We start from the raw sequence: 23,320 nt of genomic DNA, 5'->3' as shown, positions 1-23,320 counted from the left end.
TACCACTCCTGACTTCTTTCCTAGGTTTTCTATCTCCAGAGTTGTCTCCCTCTGTGATTTCTTTACTATTTCTATTTCCATTTTTAGATCTTGTATGGTTTTGTTTAATTCCTTCACCTGTTTGGCTGTACTTTCCTGTAATTCTTTAAGGGGGGGGGTGCATTTCCACTTTAAGAACTTCAAGCTGTTTTCCTGTGCTTTCCTGTATTCCTTTAAGGGAGTTATTTATGTCCTTTTTAAAGTCCTCTATCATCATCATGAGGTGTGTTTTAAATCATAGTCTTTCTTTTCTGATGTGTTGGGGTATCCAAGGATCTCCGTGGTAGAAGAACTGGGTTCTGTTGATGCCAAGTAGTTTTGCTTTCTTTTGCTTATGTTCTTGCATCTGGTTATCTGGTGTTAGCTGGTTTTTCCATCTCTGACTGTGGCTTGTCCCTCCTGCAACCCTGTGTGTCAGTACTCCTGGGAGATCAGTTCTCTGTAGGAAGAATTTGGATATGGAGAGCTGTGAAACAGGGTTCAGCTCCAGGGAACAGATGGAAACCCGAAGAATCTTGTCCTTATCTATTTCTTGGTTCCTGTGCACTGATAGCTCTGGTCAGTTCCCTCTTGGGCCAGGAATTTGAGGAGAAGTGGCTGTCTTACCTGTGCTCACAGATGTGTTGGCACTCCTGGGAGGCCAGCTCTCTCCCATAGGTATTTGGGTGTGGAGAAATGGCACAGAGTCAGCTACAGGCTCAGAGAGAAACCAGAAGAATCCTATCCCAGGATGTTCCTTGGTTCTTGTGTCCTGAGGGCTCTAGGCAGGTCCTTTTGAGCAGAAGTAGTGATCTTACCTGTGCTCACTGGCATTTCAGCACTCTTGTAAGACAAGTTCTCTCCTGGCAGTATTTGAGTATGGAATGCTGTAGCACAGATCACCTTTGGTGCTGTGACTTAGGATCAGCCAGCTTCTGGAGAAGACATCTTTCTATCTATATATCCATCTATCTATCTATCTATTCATTCATTCCTAAATATTTTTTACTTCCAAATCTTTATTCAAAAATTAAAATATATTTTATTGATTCTTGGACAATTTCATTTATGTAAACAGTGTTTTTCATTTATAAATACCACAATCTACCCTTTCTAGCCCACAGAGGCAACCCTTCTTCTCTTTCTTTGTCTTCTTTTTAAAACAAAACAAACAAACAAAAAAAAAAGGTTATTTTACAGTTATTTTATGTGTATGGGTTTTCAACCTGAATATATGTCTGTATATCACATGTGTGCTTGGAGCCCTTGGAATTCAAAAAAGGGCATTGGATCACCTAGAACTGCTGTTACAGCCAGTTGTAAAGTAGCATATAAGTTCTGGGAAATGAACCTTGGTCCTCTGAAAGAGCAGCAATTGCTGTTTTGTTCCTTGAGTCTTTCCCCTAACTCGCCCATTGGGGTCCCTATGCTCAGTTTAATGGTTGGCTGCCAGCAACAGCATCTGTATTTGTCAGGATCTGGCAGAGCCTCTCAGGAGACAGTTCTATCAGGCTCCTGCAAGCAAGCACTCTTGGCATCCTCAATAGTGTCTGGGCTTGGTGTCTGTATATGGGTTGGATCCCCAGGTGGAGCTGACTTTGGATGGCCTCTTCTTCAGTCTCTGTTCTCTACTTTATCCCTGTATTTTCATTAGACAGAAGCAATTCTGGGTTTAAAATTTGGAGATTAGTGGGTGGCCCCATCCCCCAAACAGGGGCCTTGCCTAACCTCTAGATATAGTCTCTACAGGTTCTCCATCCCCTTTGTTGGGTATTTCAGCTAATGTTATCCACATTGTGTCCTGGGAGCCTCTTACTTTCCTGGCATCTGGGACTTTTTGGTGACTATCCTCAGTTCCCCATCCCCCATTGCTATACACCTCTCTTCAGTTTTCTGACCCTGTGTATTTCATCCCCATTTCCTCCTACAACTGATCCTGCCCCCACTTTTCCCATCCCTCTCCTCTCTTCCTCCCAAGTCCCTTCAACCCTCTACCTCGCATGAGTATTTTGTCCCCCCTTCTAAGCACAACTGAAACATCCACACTTTGGTCTTCCTTCTTCTTGAGCATCATATAGTTTGTGAGTTTTGTCATGGGTATCCTGAGCCTTTAGCCTAATATCCACTTATCAGCAAGTGCATACCATGGTGTTCTTTTGCATCTGGGTTACCTCACTCAGGATGATATTTTCTAGTTCCATCCATGTGCCTAAGGATTTCATGAAGTCATTGTTTTTAATAGCTGAGTAGTACTTCACTGTGTAAATGTACCACATATTCTATATCCATTGCTCTGTTGGCAGACATTTAAAAGCCAGAAGATCCTGGGCAGATGTCATACAGACCCCAAGAGAACACAAATGCCAGCCCATACCATTATACTCAGTAAACTCTCAATTACTATAGATAAAAAAACCAAGATATTCCATGACAAAATCAAATTTACACAATATCTTTCCATAAATTCAGCCCTACAAAGGATAATAGATGGAAAACTCAAACACATAGAGGGAAACTACACCCTAGAAAATGCAAGAAACTCATCTTCTTTCAACAAACCCAAAATATAAATAATTCCACCTCTAACAACAAAAATAACAGGAAGCAACAATTACTATTCCTTAATATTTCTTATTATCAACGGACTTAATTCCCCTATAAAAAGACATAGAAGACTAATAGACTGCATAGGTAAACAGGACCCAATATTTTGCTGCATACAGGAAATGCACCTCAGTGACAAAGACAGACACTCCCTCAAAATAAAAGTCTGTCAAATACTTTTCCAAGCAAATGTTCCCAAGAAACAAGCTGAAGTAGCCATTCTAATATAAAATAAAGTTGAGTTTCTACCAAAAGTTATCAAAAAAGATAAGGAAGGACACTTTATACTCATCCAAAGTAAAAACCTACCAAAATGAACTCTCAATTCTGAACATCTATGCTCCAAGTGCAAGGGTAACTACATTCATAAAAGAAACTTCACTAAAGCTCAATGCCCACATTGTACCTTCCACAATGACTTTAACACCCCACACTCATCAGTGGACAGATAGATCATGGAAATAGAAACTAAGCAGAAACACAGTGAAACTAAGAGAAGTTATGGACCAAATGGATTTAACAGGTAGCTATACAACATTTCATTCTAAAACAAAAGAATATACCTTCTTCTCAGCACCTCATAGTACTTTCTGCAAAACTGACCACTTAATCTGTCACAAAATACGCCTCAAGAAGACTGAAATACAAGAAGACTAAAATAATTCCATACATCCTTCAGATCACCTCGGACTAAGGCTGGTCTTCAATAACAACAAAGCACCACAAGGCCAGATACACATGGAAGCTTAAAAACTCTCTACTCAATGATAACTTGGTCAGGGAGGAAATAAAGAAATTAAAGACTTTTTGAGTTTAATGAAAATGAAGCCACAACATACCTGAATTTTTGGGACACAATGTAAACAGTGCTAAGCGAAAAACTCATAGCTCTGGGTGCCTCCAAAAAAGAAACTGGAGAGACTATACCCTAGCAGTTTGTCAGCACACCTGAAAGCTCTAGAACAAAAGGAATCAAATACACCCAAGAGAAGTAGATGGCAGGAAATAATGAAACTTGGGGTTGAAATCAACCAAGCAGAAACAAAAAGAACCATACAAAGAATCAACCAAACCAGGAGCTAGTTCTTTGAGAAAAATCAACAAGATAGAAATCCCATTAGCCAGACTAACCAGATGGCAGAGAGACAGTATCCAAATTAATGAAATCATGAATGAGCTGGGCAGTGGTGACACATGCCTTAAATTCCAGCACTGGAGAAGCACAGGAAGGTGGATCTCTGAGTTCGAGGCCAGTGTGGTCTACAGAGTGAGTTCTAGGACATTCAGGGCTACACAGAAAAACCCTGTCTAGAAAGACAAAACAAATAACACCAAAAAGTAAGAAAGGAAAAGAAAAGAAAAGGAGAGGAGAGGAGAGGAGAGGAGAGGAGAGGAGAGGAGAGGAGAGGAGAGGAGAGGAGAGGAGAGGAGAGGAGAGGAGAGGAGAGGAGAGGAGGAGAGGAGGAGAGGAGGAGAGGAGGGAGAGGGAGGGGGAGGGGGAGGGGGAGGGGGAGGAGGGAGGGGGAGGGGGAGGGAGAGGGAGAGGGAGAGGGAGAGGGAGAGGGAGAGGGAGAGGGAGAGGGAGAGGGAGAGGGAGAGGGAGAGGGAGAGGGAGAGGGAGAGGGAGGAGAGGGAGAAGGAGAAGGAGAAGGAGAAGGAGAAGGAGAAGGAGAAGGAGAAGGAGAAGGAGAAGGAGAAGGAGAAGGAGAAGGAGAAGGAGAAGGAGAAAGAGAAGAGAAGAGAAAAGAAGAGAAGAGAAGAGAAGAGAAGAGAAGAGAAGAGAAGAGAAGAGAAGAGAAACAAAAAAAAATCATAAATGAAAAGGGAGAAATAACAACAGAAACCCAGGAAATAAAAAAATAAAAAAAATCAGATCCTACTACAAAAGCTTATACTCAACAAAACTGAAAAATCTAGATGAATTGAACAATTTTCTAGGTAGATACCAGATACCAAATATATCAGTATCAGATGAAACACTCTCTGATGAAGCACATATCAATTCCAATCCCAATGTAGTTGCTTACTCTCCATAAACTTTGTGCACACCTCACCTAACACATCAATATAGCAGCAAAAATCTTTGTACACTGGCTAATATCAGTGATGTTTACTTTTCCAGTGATCTGCATATTGTTTTCTGATATTATGATAGTTAGCCAGCATGGAGAAGGGTCAGCATATTTTTCCTTTGACCCTGTCCCTTTACCACAAATTTTTTTATGATTTTATTATAATTTTATTTGGTTCAGCTCTTCATTCTGAACATTTTGTAAGGTAAAAGAGCTCACTTTTGAGAGTTTGAAAACAGACCGAAATCCACCAATCCCGGAGTAGAAAATACCACCAATCCCCAAGCTTGCTCCAAGTTCAGGACTTAAAATTTCACCAATCCCTATTCTGGAAATTTTGACTCTGGAAACTTCCTCTGCAAAACACTTTAATCCTGTACCATGCTTCATGTCCTAGAGGGGTAGTAGCATTCCTTTTGTGTCTTTCCCAGTAAATGCCTTGTGGAAGTCTTGTTTTGTGATGTGACTTTATGGTATTGTTTGGCTCTTGACTGCCAGGATGCCTTTCCCTTCCTCTGAGCTGTAACACTTGCATTAGAAAACCTTTCACCTCAGGGCTGGAACACTGAATGAGTTTCCTTCTATTAAAAAAAAAATCATTGTGGCAAGTTTTCTCTCTTATTTCCATTCTTACATCCCAATCCTTATTTCAGAACCCAAATATTTTTTTTTCTGTTTGTAAAGATATCAGGCATATATTGCTGAACTTCATGTTTTCTTTTTCCTACTGGTTTTCTTTTCTTTCTTTCTTTTTTTTTTTTTTCCTGAGACAGGGTTTCTCTGTATAGCCCTATCAGTTTTCTATCCATCCTTTGGCAGACAGAAATTCATCTAGGTTGACATTTTTAAGGAATATCTTTCAGTGTCATTAACACAACCTACTCTTGCTTGCTATAAATCCAAGAGCATCTAGGTATGCTGGAATTTAGGAGATATGAGTCTGTTACAAGTTTAGAAGGTATGAATGAACCTAACATGCTTTCCCTTGGGAAAATGGCCTCTTGACCAGGGATTCACAGCAAGTGGTTCTGATGAATTTGGGCACTTTGACTAGACACACAGGGTAATCTCTGCTTGTCATACACAGTGATTCTTTGGCATTTTTCTTGCTTATGTAATTTTTTACTTTGGTTGGGGGCAGAGAAGAGAGAATAAATCATACTTTCCTGTCTCTGGTTTGGGTTCTTCCCTCCTCTCTTGTACCAATGTGAGAAGCTATGGAACAGAATTTCTCAAGAAGAACATTATTGATATTGGTGGGTGGGATGGGTAGAGGTGGGCAATTTGTACATAATAGGGTGTTTTTCATTTGGGGAAACTTCCTTCAAAATCACATACTCCATACATATGTACACCCGTACATCCGTAGCCTCTTCTCTGCATAGACATTAATATAGAATACGGACTTAAATTCTAGAGGTATTACTTGCTATGTTATTTACTTACTTATTTATTTATTCATTAGCTAAATAATTATTGGACATACAATAAATTTCTTCCTAGGTTCTGAACAGCAAACTAACACATTCCTTTCAGATTACTTTCTCTGTGCAATTTATTTAGTTTAAGAAATTTACCTTCTTCAAATTTCTTGCCCTTTCTTCTTTCTTCCTCTCTCTCTCTCTCTCTCTCTCTCTCTTTCTTTTTTTTTTCTTTTTGTTTTTTTGAGACAGAGTTTAGCCCTGGCTGTCTTGGAACTTACCCTATAGCTGAGGCTCAGAAATCAGTCTGCCTCTGCCTCCCAAATGCTGGAATTAAAGGCATGACCCACCACTGCTTGGCCCTTTCTTCTTTCTTAATAAACATTTCATTTCTTTCCATATATCTTTTCCAAAACCAGGACTTTTCAGAGCCTTTAAAATGGTAATATGATATGTAAATTTCTAAGTGAAATGGATTAAGCAATGAATATGCTCTATTCTTATTCCTTACAGAGTCCCACTTTCTCCTGAGCATTTTATGAAATGATTAATCTGAGGTCTACACTTAAAAGTACTCATTTATACATGTCTAAATATGAACACCACTGAGTTTTCCCAAATTATTTCCTTTAACCCTAATGCTTTACAGTCCCTAACTATGTATAAAGCTTTACAAATATCCCAAATACTGTAGGTCTTCCAAGGCATACCAGGCCTCCAAAATTTGAGTATAGTGTATCATCTGTGCTGTGCTTTTAATGCGGCCCTAAGGGTGTCTTCATGTAACTTAACATGGTTTTTACAGTGCTAGCCCTCAGAAATCAGATACAGGGCAGCTAAGTCTGCTTTTCCTAAAAATTTGTCTGAATGGTACCCAAATATTCTTTAATGGTTGAGTGTATGGTACAAATTCCTGGGCAAAATATAATGCCCTACATACTAGATGATATTTTTTAGGTGAGCGTTTCACATACCTAAATTGGAGTTTGGTACAGATTTAATGGTCTAAGTACTTGAAGTGAAGCTTGAAAGAAGTAATGGCAAGACAACAATAACAAAAAGACACAGAAAAGAAATATAGTTGAATTTGCCAAATACAATGTGTGTGCGCATGTGCATGTGCGCATGTGCATGTGCGCATGTGCGTGTGCGCATGTGCACACATGTGTGTGTGTGTGTGTGTGTGTGTGTGTAGAATACTTTTAGCAGTGTCTTACAATGAAGTATGATGTGTATTTTATTTTATTTCACTTTTCGCATTTGTAAACATTTTGAAGGTTGACACAGATCCAGTATGATGATTAAACATTTATTTCTTAAAGGGAAATTGATTCTTTTGTTCTGTGTTGCTCAATTCAAGATTGAATTATGAAGGGATTTGGAAGGATGTACTAAAGTTTCATTTGATTCAGTGTGAACAATATATTACTGGATAAACATTGCTTTGTAACATCCCAAAAAGGCAATAGTTTCTTCTTTCTAATTAAAAGTTCTATATGATACCTCTGATTAAATCCAAACCAGAATAGACATCACTGGGTTTTCAGGAGTTGAACAAATCTTTCTGATACAATTTTTTGCTAGGTTGGAACATGCAATTTTATTCTCTTCCTTCAGATATGGTTGTGTTATGGGTATGTTTATCTTTGTGTTCAGGTGCAGCGAGACAGGATGAAGAAGACAATCAGCCAAGTGACAGGGAACAATGTTAAGCAGGCATCTTGAGGAAACTGAAAACTAGTTTCTACCTAATCAGGATTTTCATTTCCAGGTGTCTTCCTTTGAAATTTTTATATTACTCTTATATCAATAATAAAATGCTCCATTTTTGAAACTGCTATATTCTGCAGAAATCAGTAACCATTTTTGTGCAATTTATGAGAACATAGATAACAATCTTTCAATTGTAAAAATAAATAGTTTGATTTTGTCTGCTTGGCTATTGTTTCAGTCTGTTCTTCATGGGGAAAAGTAATACCTTTTGTTTTAAAACTGGGAAAAGACAAAAGAACCCTCAGTAACCCCAGCATCATAGACAGATGGAACCTCTCCACTGTGTCCTTTCTCTGTATGTAAGTAGAATTATTCTCAAATAAGATGTTGATGTAATAAAACAGGCCACATTGCTTTTGTAATATTGACTTAGAAACCCAAGGACAGTAGATACTCAAAATGACAAAAGCCCAAACTATGCTTCTACATACACAGTGGAATGAAGTGTTTTTAATGAGTTATTCAATACCACTTAACATTTGCAGTGGAATGTCAGGTAATATACATATATACATAATATATATATATATATATATATATACATATATACATAATATATATATATACATATATATAGTCTTTTTTATTAGGTGTTTTCTTCATTTACATTTCAAATGCTATCCCCAAAGCCCCCTATACCCTCCCCTGACCTTACTCCCCAACCCACCCACTGTTGCTTCCTGGCCCTGGATTTACCCTGTACTGGGGCATATAATCTTAGTAAGACCAAAGGCCTCTCCTCCCAATGATGGTCGACTAGGCCATCTTCTGCTACATTTGCAGCTAGAGACATGAGCTCTGGGGGTACTGGTTAGTTCATATTGTTGTTCCTAATATAGGGTTGCAGACCCTTCAGCTAGCTCGTTAGGTACCTTCTCTAGCTCCTCCATTGGGGGCCCTATGTTACATCTAATAGATGACTGTGAGCATCCACTTCTGTATTTGCCAGGCACTGATATAGCCTCACAGGAGACAGCTAAATCAGGGTCCTGTACTACAGAAAAAATGTGGTAAAAACTGCATAGTACTGGTACAGCAACAGACAGATAGGTCAATGGAATAGGATTGAAGACCCAGAAATGAACCCACACACCTATGGTCACTTGATCTTTGGCAAAGGAGCTAAAACCATACAGTGGGAAAAAAAGACAGCATTTTCAAAAAAATGGCGCTGGCTCAAGTGGTGGTGTCATGTAGAAGAATGCAAATTGATCAATTCTTATCTCCTTGTACAAAGCTCAAGAATAAGTTGATCAATGAACTCCACATAAAATCAGAGACACTGAAACTTATAGAGGAGAAAGTGGGAGAAAAGCCTCTAAGATATGGGCGCAGGGGGAAAATTCCTCTACAGAACAGCAATAGCTTGTGCTATAAGATCGAGAATCAACAAATGGGACCTCATAAAATTGCAAAGCTTCTGTAAGGTAAACGACACTGTCAATAAGACAAAAAGGCCATCAACAGATTGGGAAAGGACCTTTACCAATCCTAAATCAGATATGGGACTAATATCCAATATATGCAAAGAACTCAAGAAGCTGGACTCGAGAAAATCAAATAACCCCATTAAAAAATCGGGCTCAGAGCTAAACAAAGAATTCTCACCTGAGTAATACCAAATGGCTGTGAAGCACCTGAAAAATTGTTCAACATCCTTAATCATCAGGGAAATGCAAATCAAAACAACCCAGAGATTCCACCTCACACCAGTCAGAATGGCTAAGATCAAAAATTCAGGTGACAGCAGATACTGGCAAGGATGTGGAGAAAGTGGAACACTCCTCCATTGCTGGTGGGCTTACAAGCTTGTACAATCACTCTGGAAATCAGTCTGGTGGTTCCTCAGAAAATTGGACATAGTACTACAGGAGGATCCTGCAATACCTTTCCTGGGCATATATCCAGAAGATGTCCCAACTGGTAAGAAGGACACATGTTCCACTATGTTCATAGCAGCCTTATTTATAATAGCCAGAAGCTGGAAAGAACCCAGATGCCCCTCAAGAGAGGAATGGATACAGAAAATGTGGTACATTTACACAATGGAGTACTACTCAGCTATTAAAAAGAATGAATTTATGAAATTCCTAGGCAAATGGATAGACCTGGAGGGCATTATCCTGAGTGAGGTAACCCAATCACAAAAGAACTCACATGATATGTACCCACTGATAAGTGGATATTAGCCCAGAAACGTAGAATATCCAAGATACAAGATACAATTTGCAAAACACATGAAACTCAAGAAGAACGAAGATCAAAATGTGGACACTTTGCTCCTTTTTAGAACTGGGAACAAAACACCCATGGAAGGAGTTACAGGGACAAAGTTTGGAGCTGAGACAAAAGGATGGACCATCTAGAGACTGCCATATCGAGGGATCTATCCCATAATCAGCCTCGAAACGCTGACACCATTGCATAAACCAGGATGATTTTGCTGAAAGGATCCTGATATAGCTGTCTCTTGTGAGGCTATGCTGGGGCCTAGCAAACACAGAAGTGGATGCTCACAGTCAGCTATTGGATGGATCATAGGGCCCCCCATGGAGGAGCTAGAGAAAGTACCCAAGGAGCTAAAGGGGTCTGCAACCCTATAGGTGGAACAACAATATGAACTAACCAGTACCCCCAGAGCTGGTGTCTCTAGCTGCATATGTATCAGAAGATGGTCTTGTCGGCCATCAGTGAAAAGAGAGGCCCGTTGGTCTTGCAAACTTTATATGCCTTAGTACAGTGGAACTCCAGGGCCAAGAAGTGGGAGTGAGTGGGTAGGTGAGTGGGCAGGAGGGTATGGGGGACTTTTGGGATAGCAATGGAAATGTAAATGAAGAAAATATTTAATATAATAAACAAACAAACAAAAAAAACTGTCTTGATTTATGACTTTTTCCATAGACCTATTAAAACAGCATGAAATTGCTTCCACTTCACAATACAGAATTTGGGGTAATCTAAATCTGCATTCCTGCATCACAATTACTCAAAATGGCCCCAGAGTAAACTCTCTCTTATTCTCTTTAAGATGAGAGGTGTAGTTTTTTCATTGATGCAGTTTTCTAACTTTTGTGAGCTGTTACCCATGGTAGGGTGGTCTTTGGTGATACAGCTATTTTTGAGTCATTTCTATTCTTGTAAGTAATCATAAACCCTTATTTATGTTACCCCAAAACAACCCTTTAGTTTGCCAAGTTGAACCTGAGTCGTTTCCTTAGTTTGATCTGTTGTTTTTGTTGTTGTTGCCTACGTGTGTTTAGTAAATGTTTTTCATGACTCCCCAAGAATATAATACAATCCATCATTGTTGATTGTAGGCCCTGAAAAAAAATGAACCGCATATATGCAGATAGTCTAGCATTTTGCTTGGCCTTTGGCTGACAGCAACTTAGTTGAGACTTCAGCATTATAGCCACAGAATGAGTGAGAAGATAGATTAGAGAGTTGAAGCTGAAAGATGAGTCCCAGGAGACCACCCAAATAATACTTCTATTTTTATTGCTTGACAAGCTCTTGGAAAACCAACCCAACGAAGATTTCATGACCAGGCCTCAATTTTAAAGTGTAAACTTGAAGTACCAGCAAGCTTCCATGAGATTAATCCCATGACTTTGGGGGAATTTCAAAAATGAGCAAACACCTTTTTTAAAAAAAATGTTTTTATTAGATATTTTCTTCATTTATAATTCAAATGCTATCCAGAAAGTTCCTTAGACCCTCTACCTGCCCTGCTCTCCAACCCATCCACTCCTGCTTCCTGGCCCTGGCATTTCCCTGTACTAGGGGATTAGGTCAAAGCAGTTCTAAGTAAAAATGGGGCCACGTCATAATTTCCTTCATTCCCTCCTTCCCACTTTCTTCACTCCTTCTCTTCTTTCACTTCTGTCTTTTCCTTAGTCCATTCTTTTATTAAATATTTGTCAGGGTATGATACCTATAAGGTTAATTTATATGTTTCCTAAGGTGGTTAGATTAACAAGCAAAGCATACAAGAATGTATGCAATACGAATTGCTGTTTTGAAAGCAAATGCACAGCACAGCTGTGTCTTTACATGTCTGTTTCATAGGCTATACCTCCAACCTTTGTAAATCATTCTATATCTCTCTTTGCTGGTGCCAGTATTTTTATCTTTGTATATCTTACATGATTTAATTTTATGATCTTGGACTAAATATCTAGTAGGTAAAAATTCTCTAGTATGAAGAAAGGTCTCACTATTCATAAAATCATTTCATGGTGAATAACTTCTACAAGGGAGAGGACTGTAGCTGAGAAAATCACAATGGGTTTCACATTCAGGATGCTGAGACCGAACATTAAGTATTTCTAAAGAGAGTTGTAGCATTTCCAGGTTAATATATTGATGTGGGCTTTACACTTCATTGTGGAAATTGCATGTTCAAAAATCAAAATAGCTACCCATTTAGACTCATTTGTACTCAGCTCTGATTTCTATTTCTGGCAGAAGAAGAATCAGAATAGATGACACACATGTGAAAACAGTAAACTGAGAATTATGAGAACTGCTATTCTGGACCCACAACAACAGTTGCACTATGACTTTTAGTGTCTGAGTCTCAGAGAATCCATTATAATTACTGGCTAATTCTAGTATCTCAACCAGCTATTTTAATCAGACAGAATAAAAGAATGGCTTGATAAAGGAACATTTTACAATTTTCTTCTATAGTAGAGGAATAATATGGTCCAATGGAATATGTCCAGACTTCAAAACATTATGCTTTAGGAGAATAGTTCTGATGTGGTATGTTTTGATGGATAGAGAGGCAGCTTACAGATTTGTACTCATTAGTCTAAAGATCTCATTTTGTAGAAGGGTAAGCTAAGGCATGAGAAAAGGCAAATGCCTTACTAAGATCACTCAAGTATTAAGGTAAATACTTTGAGGGAGACATTTTTGTAAATGAAAGTTTTATCATATGTGAAGTTTTATAACATTAAAATAATAATAATGTAATGGTGAGACACTTAGGCTTTATATCTCTAGGAAAGGATCTTTCCAGAAAGTTATGTTTTTTTGTTTCCTGTAAACAAAGAGCTCTCTAAAAGGACTGTCAGTAGCATGCCTTCTCTTTACATTAACAAACCTTTGTGACATGTATGAATTCTGGATTACCAGTTGGATATAAAACTGAGAGCATATGTATTCATTATATTTCAAAATGTTTAAAGAAGGGATATTGGGACTGGAGAGATGGATCAGCTATTAAGAGCAGTGGCTGCTCTTGCAGAGAACTCAGATTCAGTTCCCAACTACCTGCTTAATGGCTCACAACCATTTGCTATTCCAGATCAAGGAGATCTTAAGATCTCTTCTGGAAGCTGTGGTTACCAGGTATGAAACTGGTCAAACATATATATACATGTCAACAAAGCACTCAGACACAAAACTTTTTAAAAGATAAATATTCATGCAGTAAAGCACCTGAACACAAAAATTTTTAAAAATAAGAAAAATGGAATGTTTTTCCATAAAGAAACTATAGAGGCTTAAAGAGGTAGATAATTTTATCCTGATTTAAATGTATAATGTACACATATCCAACTGTTACATGATAGCCAAAGAATTACATAATTTCAGCTTTTTATATGAGGAAAATTTGAAAAATTTAAAGGCGAGAAAGAAATGTCCCATGGCAGCAAAGTCCCTCACATGTGGCTATTCTTGTGGGGGAGCAGAGGAATCCCTGAGCCAGTGACATTCTTAGAGCGTGTGTGTTGTTGATGTGAACATGGTCATGCTTTAAGCCCACAGTAATGAAAAGCCTTCTCTAGGTGAGACTCAGAGGACCAACAAAGTTGTTTGGAGTTGAGTATGAATGTTGATAGTATGTGCAGAAAATGTCTGCTGTAGTTTTCTACTACAGAACATTTACACCCTGATGGCTTTTCCTCTACAGAGGCTGCTCCTGTGTAGGTTATCTAAATTTTCCTCATTAATTCAACTATATGTCATGAATCGTGCCTTCTTGATTTAGCTGTATGCCATAGTGTACCTCCATATTTGACTGTGAGACAAATATTTTGAGTTTATGGGGGCTGAGATTTCTTCACTAGAAAACCCAGTTTTCCTAATCTCAGCTTTTCTGTATGTCTCTGTGTCTTTCATTTCTTCATTCCTTTATCACACCAATCAGGTGTATCCCCAGCTCTGTGTATGGATATGGCATACTCTTATTCCGTAGGGTATGATTTCAGAGTAAACTGCTCACATATTCTATTACATTTGCTGTATCATCACATCTAACACTGGAAATTATGTTCTCTTGAATTTATTTCTTTTTCTGGATATTTGACATTAGTGTTCACAAATTATTCTCATTTGTGTTTCTTTATGAATTCTTTTCTTTCAAATATTCCAAGATTCCTTTTATATTATTTAACTTTCAAAAGGGATTCGTGGTCATGGGATAAGTTTTTAATCCCAGCACTCAGGAGGCAGAGACAGATCTCTGAGTTGAAGGCCAACCTGCTCTACAGAGTGAGTTCCAAGATATTCAAGGCTATACACAAAAACCCTGTCTCAAACACACATACAGAGTGTGTGTGTGTGTGTGTGTGTGTGTGTGAGAGAGAGAGAGAGAGAGAGAGAGAGAGAGAGAGAGAGAGACTCACACCCCTCCAAAATTGGGAATTTTATACATGATGATTGTATTTATATTATTTGTACTCTATATCTCCTTCCTTCTTTCAATTTCTTACATACCCCAACTCTCTCTCAAGTTCTATTTAGCATCACTCATATGTGGCTGGAGGTGAGCACTTTTGATTAGATAGCATTAGTTTATTTGTCCATATTAGGGAAGACTTATTCTTGTTATTTCAGCAGCCATTAATTATCCATAATTCTTCATCCTAACAGTATAATCTTTTTGAGAATTCCTCCATTAATGTTGGCATAACAAATGGAATTTTATTTGGGCAAGTTTTGTTTAAAAGCCCCTGTTTTGTCATATAGATTTTTCACTTACTTGGTTAGAGTTACATGAAGATATTTGATATTATTTGTGGCTATTGTAAAGGATGTTGTTTCCCTAATTTCTTTCTTGACCCATTTATCATTTGTATAAAGGAGGACTACTGATTTCTTTGAGTTAAATTTGTATCCAGCCACTTTACTGAAGGTGTTTATTAGCTGTAGGAGTTAGCTGGCAGAACTGTAATCATAGGAACAATCCTCCATTGATGGTGGGGTACAAATTTGCACAACCACTTTGGAAATCAATTTGGTAGATTCTCAGAAAACTGGGACTAGTTCTACTTCTAGGCTCAGCTATACCGTTGCTGAGCCTATACTCAAAGGATGCTCCACTACCCCACAATGACACTTGATTAACTACGTTCACAGCAGCTGTATTCATAATAGTCAGAAACTAGAAACAACCTCAGTGGATACAGAATGTGGTCCATCTGCACAATGGAATGATATTCAGCTATTAAGTCAAAGAAATCATGAATTTTGCAGGCAAATGATAGAAGTTGAGAATATCATCCTGAGTGAGGTACCCAAGATCCAAAATGACATGCATGACTGGACTTTAGCATGGCTTTTCTCTGAAAGGCTCCATACAGCAGCTGACTCAAATAGATCCAGAGATACACATTCAAATAGGTAATGGAGCATTGGGACTCTTATGGAAGAACTGAGAGAAAGATTGAGGCCCTTGAAGGGAATAGAAACGCCACAGGAAGACCAGTAGAGTCAATTAACCTGGACCCTCGGGGCTCTCAGTGACTGAATCATCAACCAAAGAGCGTATACTGGCTGGACCTGGTCTCCCCTTCCCTACACATATATAGCAGATGTACATGTAGGTCTTCATGTGGGCCTCTACGTGCAAGAGCAGGGACCTCCCCAAAAGCTGTTGTTTGTCTGTGGGCTATATTCTACCTGGGCTGCTTTGTCTGGCCTCAGTGGGAAAGGATCTGCCTAGCCTCACAGAGACTTAATGTGCCAGAATGGGGGTATTACGTGTGGTCTCTAACCTATCATAGGAGAAAGTGAGGGAGAATGGATAAGAATTGTGGGAGGTGATGACTGGGAGGGCAGAAATGATAAGGTAAAATTTTAAAAAGCACATATTTTTATTTCATGGGCATAACTTCTTTGTGATATATAGAAAACATTATCTCACAGGATATGTTCTAGTCCTCTGCTTTTTATAAGATATCAGCCTCTTATGTAAGGTTCTTTGAGTCTGGATGGCATTGGAAGTTCTACCACTGCACCCTTGAAAATAAATTACCAGCATTGTTATTGTTCTGAGTCATAGGTTTTACACTGGATAAGATTATTGATTTTTTTTTCTTGGCAATTTGCAGAGGATCTTCAAGTACTGAGAGTTGGTCTTCAAGGAAAAAGCTTCCTGGTCAGTTCTAGCTTGAACCCTCAAAGTCTTATGTCTGAAGTGATATCATCTTCATCAATAGGATCTCTGCTGATTGACTCTACCATCCTGCATGACATGCCTATTGGGGGCAGTAGATTAGAAGGTTTGGAATCAATGGCTCAGACTCTAGGAGCAGCTGAGAATGCAGCAGCAAGCTCCTTTATTAATTCTCAGGAGCTCCGTTTATACCCTCCACCCACATCCTATTGGTCCAAAGCAAGCATATCTTTCAAGTGGCACTCAGGCAGTCTTCAATTAGGTCCTCATGCAGAAGTTGCCTCCACGACTGGGAAGCTTCACTCGTTTACCAGCAATTCATGCAGAAGCAGCCACTGCCCTGGCAGTGGGGCCTTTCTGTTCATCCTACTCATCTAACCTTCAAGTTCTGTGTGGTAACAAAGGGCAATAGCCTAAGATTTATAAGTTCTCTCATGGTTTTTTTTTTTAATCATTTTTCTAGTGATTGATCATTCCTATCTCTCTATTCTTTCCCTCCACCTCCTTAATTCATACTGTCTCAGTCACCCTTTTATGACTGTCTAAGACACTGTGATGAAAGTAACTTATAGAGGAAAGAATTTATTTGGGTTTACAGCTTCAGCTGGGTAGAATCCATGACCAAAATGGCATGGAATGTGCATCAGGCAGGCAGGCATGTTGCTGGAGAAATTGAGAACTCACATTTTAATTAACAAAAGGCAAAGAACATTAATTGGGAATGGTGTGGGCTTCTGAAACCTCCAATCCTACTGCCAGTGATACACTTACTCCAACATGGTCACACAACCCTTTTCTAAAAGTTCCAGCAACTTGGGACAAACTATTCAATCATATGCTATGGGGGTCACATGTTAACTGTTTTCTACTTATCACTGTCATAACATTAAATCCTGTCTCAGCCTTAATTTAAATTTGAACATCTGTTCATTTATATAAATAACATAGGAATTAAATCTCTTTTACTTCATTATCATTTATGGATATCCCAGTGATGGGCCATGACCATAATCAAATTGCAAAGACTATCTTATTTTGTCCTTTATAAAGTGGTTAGACAAATATATTTCAAGAAGTATTCTATGAAAAAATTAAAAGAAAGCACAGAGTATTTTCAAAAAAGGCAGCATGTAGAACATTTTGAAGAAAATGCTGAAAGAAAAGGAAGAACATCAAAGTCAAAAGCTCTTCACTTTCTGTGTCCTGCAGTTTTTACCCACATTTGTGATACCTGCCTGAGCTTTAGCTCCTGCACATATGTTGCCCTATCATTTAGAGGACATTTCTAACTAGCTCTGATGTGTGTTGTTAGCTTTCTCTTATGTATTCAAATACTGATTTTTGTCTGTCTGTTTGTTTGTTTACAAGCTAAAAGTCAAATAAGAGCAAAACTCTGGTTTTAATTTGTGTATTTAAATCTTCTTAAATGTAAGCTCAGGAAATTTCTTCTTTATCAAAGTCAGGATCAATTTGAAATAGCATGTAATTCCATGTGATTTCAGACTCTATATTCTACAAGTTGACAGTTTGACTGCTGCATGCTATATTTTAGCACTAAACTTTAATAACATTTTGGTGACTTGATATAAAATTACAAGCTTCAGGCTGGAAATAGCTTCATAATACATGGTTTATTTAATGTATGGTTTCTTCCTCTTGCCAAACGAACAGGAACATTTGAGCAAATAGTTAAAAGTAATAAGCACTGAAGAAAATGAATAACAATAATATATAAATTAGATGTAATATATGGTTGTATATGGTTTTAAAAATTCCTAATTTTTGTTCAGTAATTTTTCTTTAATCTCATGGATTCACAAGAAGATATTAATTAGACTGAGCATAGGTCCCCAATGGAGGAGTTAGAGAAAGGACTGAAGGAGCTGAAGGGATTTGAAACCCCATAGGAAGAACAGCAATATCAACTAAACAGACCCCCTCATAGCTTGTAGGGTCTAAGCCACTAACCAAGGAGTACACATGGCTCCAGCTGAATATGTAGCAGAGGATGGCCTTGTCAGGCATCAATGGGAGAAGAGGTCCTTGGTCCTATGAAGGCTATATAGATTCCCCAGTGTAGAGGAATTGAGGGTGGGAAGCGGGAGTGGGTTGGTGCGTGAACACCCTAATAAAAGCGGGGTGGGGTGGGGAGGGGGATGGGATAGGGGATCTCTGGAAGGGGGAAAACCTGATAAAGGGATAACATTTGAAATGTAAGTAAAGAAAATATTCAAATAAAAAAAAAGAAAAAAATAAGATATTAATTAGAAGTTTATTTCTAATGTTTCCTTTTACAAGAATTCTATTTACATTCCATTTTCTGTAAAGAATAAATTTATTTCCTTATGTCATCACCATTGTGGGGAAAGGGTGTCTAAGAATGTCACAGAAAAGAGAATGTTGAGGAAATCTCCTCAAAGGTGATTTCAATTGGGATATTGTTTAGAAGTATATTGATTAACATTACCAAATACACTATCATACCCATTGCAATCAAACAACTCCAGAAATGCAATTGACTCATCAGCAAATCAACATACGGCAACGCTTCTCTTAACCAGTTAATTTGGGGCTGGCAGAGGCAATAAAGTTAGTCTATAATTACTCTTATATATAATTATATAATTATTATGAAGTGAGAGGAAAATGGGTTGGGTGCAGCACTATCATAATACCACAATGTAAACAGCTCTGAGTGTAGATAAGAGAAGGTGTCTTTCCTCTTTGGGGTCCTGAAAGTTACTGAAGCCTTTGGGGGAATGGATATTTAAATAAATGAAGAAGAACTATAACAGAGAAAAAATCATTTATGAGGAAACATGAAAACTGTAATCTTAATATGTGGTCATGTTGAAGGGGTATAACGGCTGTTGACAGAGATTGGAGTAGTGTCCCCAAAACTAGCCTAACTGTGCTTTGTGAAAATGTTCAGGTAATGCCCCTAGCATATCACATAAGATTTCAAGGATATTGGGAAGCAGGCAAACATAACATTTAAATATATAATTTTATCTAGACATAAATTACTCATTTAGTCTTGTGCTTCTTTATTTTATGTTAAGATAAGAAAGGAAGTTTGATGGACAGAGAAGTGAAAAAACATAGCTGAGAAGAATCACTATGAGAAAGTAAATTAATGAATAAATACATAAAAGTTAAAGTGATCTTTTTCAAGTAAATACTGTAGGTTATAATAATCTTGATACATAAATCTAAAATGAGCAAAAAGAGAGAAAATTATAGTATAATGTTCCTAAATATAGTACTTGAAGCTTTAGCTAGAGCAATAAGACAACAAAAGGAGATCAAGGGGGTACGAATTGGCAAAGAAGTCAAGGTATCATTATTTGCAGATGATAATTATAGTATACATCAGTGACTCCAAAATTTCTACCAGACAACCTCTACAGCTGACAAACAACTTCAGCAACATGGCTGGGTATAAAATTAACTAGAAAAAAATTTTTAGCCCTCCATACAAATAATAAATGGACTGAGAAAGAAAATAAATAACACTCTTCACAATAGTCACAAATAATATAAAATATCTTGATGTAACTCTAACTAAACAAAGATCTGTAGGAAAAGAGCTTCAAGCTCTCAAGAAGGAAATCAAAGAAGACCTCAGAAAATGGAGAGATCTTCCAAGCTCATGGATTGGTAGGATTAACATAGTAAACATGGACCAAAATCAATCTATAGATTCAACACAATACCCATCAAAATTCCAACAACATTCTTCAAAGACATGGAAAGAAAAGAATTCAATTTAATATGGAAAATCACAAAATCCAGGATAGCATAAACAATTCTTAACAATAGAAGAACTTCTGGGCTAATCACCATCCCTGACCTCAAGCTGTACTACAGAGCAATTGTGATAAAAACTGCATGGTATTTGTTCAGAGACAGACAGGTCAATCAATGGAAAAGAATTGAAGACCTAGAAATTAACCCACATATTTATAGACACTTGGTCTTTGACAAAGATGCCAAAAATATACAATGGAGAAAAAAAGTATCTTCAATAAATGGTGCTGGCCAAACTGGCAGTCTGTATGCAGAAAAATGAAAAATAGATCCATAGTTGTCACCTTGAAAAAAGCAAGTCCTAGTGGATGAAGGACTTCAACATAAAATCAGATACACTGAATTGAATAGAAGAGAAAGTGAAAGTGCCTTGAACTCATTGGCACAGGGGTAGGGGGATTTCCTAAACATAACTCTAATGGCTCAGGCTCTAAGATCAAGAATTGATAAATGGGACTTCATGAAGCTGAAAAGTGTCTGTAATGCAATAGGACAAATTGGTAACTTTCAAATTGGGAAAAAGTCTTCACTAACCACACACCTGATAGAGGTCTAAAATCCAAACTATATAAAGAACTTAAGAACCTAACCTTCAAAAACCAAACAACCTAATTAAAGAAATGGAGTATATAGCTATAGAGAGAATTCACAGCAGAGAAATATCAAATGGCAGAGAAGCAATTGGGGTGACCTAAAGAGTATTTAAAGTATGACTAGATTTAATTGAGACAAGGTTTCTGTAAACCAGAATCGAAAAGCCACAGTATCAGTTGTTACAAAATGACATATTGCCTGCCATTCCTGATTGCTACTTGGATGCAATGGAAACTATGCTTGATTACATGTGAAAATCTTAATAAAGTCTGTGTCTCAGTAAAAGAAAAAACAATGCTCAATGTTCCTAGTCATCAGGGAAATGCAAATCAAAATGACTATGAGATTGCACCTGACACAATCTGAATGGATAAGATCAAACCTGAAGTGATATTGCATGCTGGTGAGGACATAGAGCAAGAAGAATGCTTTTCTATCGCTGGTGGGATTGCAAACTGTTATAAACTACTCTGGAAATCAATCTGAGGTTCCTCAGAAAGTTGGAAATAGATCTATCTGAACACCTATCTATATCACTCTTGGGCATATACCCAAAAGATGTCCCACTATGCCACAGGAGCATGTGTTCCACTATGTTCATAGAGGCTTTAATCTGTGATAGTGAGAAGCTGGAACAACCTAGACATCCCACAATGGAAGAATGTATACAGCAAATGTGGTTCATTTACACAATGAAATACCATCCAGCTATTAAACAAGGGCATCATGAATTTTGCAGGTAAATGGATAGAACTAGAAAATATCCTGAGTGAGGCAACTCAGACTCAAAGAATGGTATGTACTCACTAGTAAGTGGATTTTAGCTAAAACATTACAGAATACCTAAGATAAAAATCCATAGAACTCCAAAGGATTAACAAGCCAAAGGGCTCAAGTGATGATGCTTCAATTCCACTTGGAATGAAAAAGAAAACAATCGTGGGAGGCAAACGGAGGGATCTGGGTGAGAGAGGGTGAGGAGAAGGGAAAGGGGAACATGATCAGGTATGGGAGGGAGAGAACAGAGAAGACATGAGGCTCAGCAGAATGAATGGAAATATCCAATCTTGGGAGGTAGGAGGGGGAGATTCTCTAGAAAGTACCAGAGACCTGGTAGGTGAGAGACTATCAGGAGAGACCCTAGATGAAATGGCCAATAGTGTGTAGAGGGAACATGTAGAGTCCACCTCCAGAAGAAAGACAGTGCATCAAGTGGAGGGATGGGGTTGCCATCTGACAGTCAAAAATTCTGACCAAGGATTGTTCCTGTATAAAAGAACTGCAGGGACAAAAGTGGAAAAGAGACTGAGGGAAAGGCGGTCAAGTGACTGGTCCAACTTGGGATCCATCTCAAGAGTTGGCTCCAAGGCCTAACACTACTACAGATGCTATGGTGTGCTTCCAAACTGGAGCCTAGCATGAGAGGCCCAACAAGCAGCCGACTTAGACAGAGATACTTTCAAACAACCATTGGACTGAAGTTGGGGACCCTTGTGTTTGAATTAGGGAAAGGCTGGAAGAAGCTGAGAAGGAGAGCCAGCAGTCTCAACTAACCCAGACAATTAAGATCTCTCAGATACTGACCCACCAACCAGGCAGCGTACATGACCTGGTTTGAGGCCCCTGACACATATACATCATAGGACTGCCTGGTCCTGCCTCAGTGTGAGATGTACCTAACCCTCAAGAGACTTGAGGCTTGAGGCCCCAGGGAGTGGGGAGGCCTGGGGGGATGTTTTCTTGGAGATATAAGGGGAGTAATGGGATAAGGAACTCTGGAATGGTGGACTAGAAGAAGAGCAAGGACTGGATTGAAAAGAAAAGGTAATAAAAAGAAAAAAGGAAAGGAAATATACTAAAAGTATTTTAAAAAAAAGACACTGGAATCCAGTTACATATCAAATACTTAGAAAGCTTATTCTATGAATGCAAGACTGACTAAAATTTAATAATAAATAAAAGTAAATAATAGGATAAAGGTCAAGCCTAATTGATTAGAAAATTTTCTTGGATAAAATTCAGCATCTTTTAATGGTAAAAACTCTCAGTGAACTAGACAAGGAAACTTTATCTGGAGTAAATATGGAAACATAGGCATACACAGGATCCTATATGTACATCTGGGTATTAGTTAGTGGAATGGTGGTCATAGCTGGAGCAAAGCATTGACTGATAAGGTGTAAAATGTTGGGAGTCACTGTTCTTTTTGTATCTTTCTTCCTGTTCTTAGCAAGGTTTGGCTATGCATTGAAAAGGAGAAAGAATGGTGATAATTTTGACCCCATTCTTAAAGGGAATTTTTTAAACTTTTGTTTGTACACGATAATTTGCAACTAGTAGAAACTTAATGAACTTAATGAATTTCTTATGATCAGACTGGTTTTACTAACTATGCTTTGTATGGTATTTATGTGTGTCTACAGACAGGAAGTAGATATATTCTTAATGAGGCAGTTCTGCACAGGAAGCTATTTAAGAAGATGCTAGAAAGAATAAGGAAAGCATACAATGATCTTGAACCTGACATTAACACATAGTCTGGGGAGGCCACTACCACTGCTAGGGCTAGAGTCATACTCAAATCCAGTGAGAATTGTAGTGAGGAAAATGGATTGAAG

General features: G+C 38.2%; 1 long non-coding RNA gene across 1 annotated transcript; it reads left to right on the top strand.

Moving 5' to 3' along the window:
- Nucleotides 1-7,641: 7,641 nt before the first annotated feature.
- On the top strand, nt 7,642-18,411 carry LOC147002616 (uncharacterized). Its single transcript, XR_015048395.1, has 3 exons — nt 7,642-7,886; nt 8,067-8,187; nt 16,234-18,411. It is a non-coding gene; the product is annotated as an uncharacterized LOC147002616 (long non-coding RNA).
- Nucleotides 18,412-23,320: the final 4,909 nt, after the last annotated feature.

The sequence above is a fragment of the Mus caroli genome, unplaced genomic scaffold (genome assembly GCF_978045245.1).
Source record: "Mus caroli unplaced genomic scaffold, Mus_caroli_1 scaffold_9, whole genome shotgun sequence".
NCBI classification, from domain to species: Eukaryota; Metazoa; Chordata; class Mammalia; order Rodentia; family Muridae; genus Mus; species Mus caroli.
This window is presented reverse-complemented; position numbering and strand designations above follow the sequence as displayed.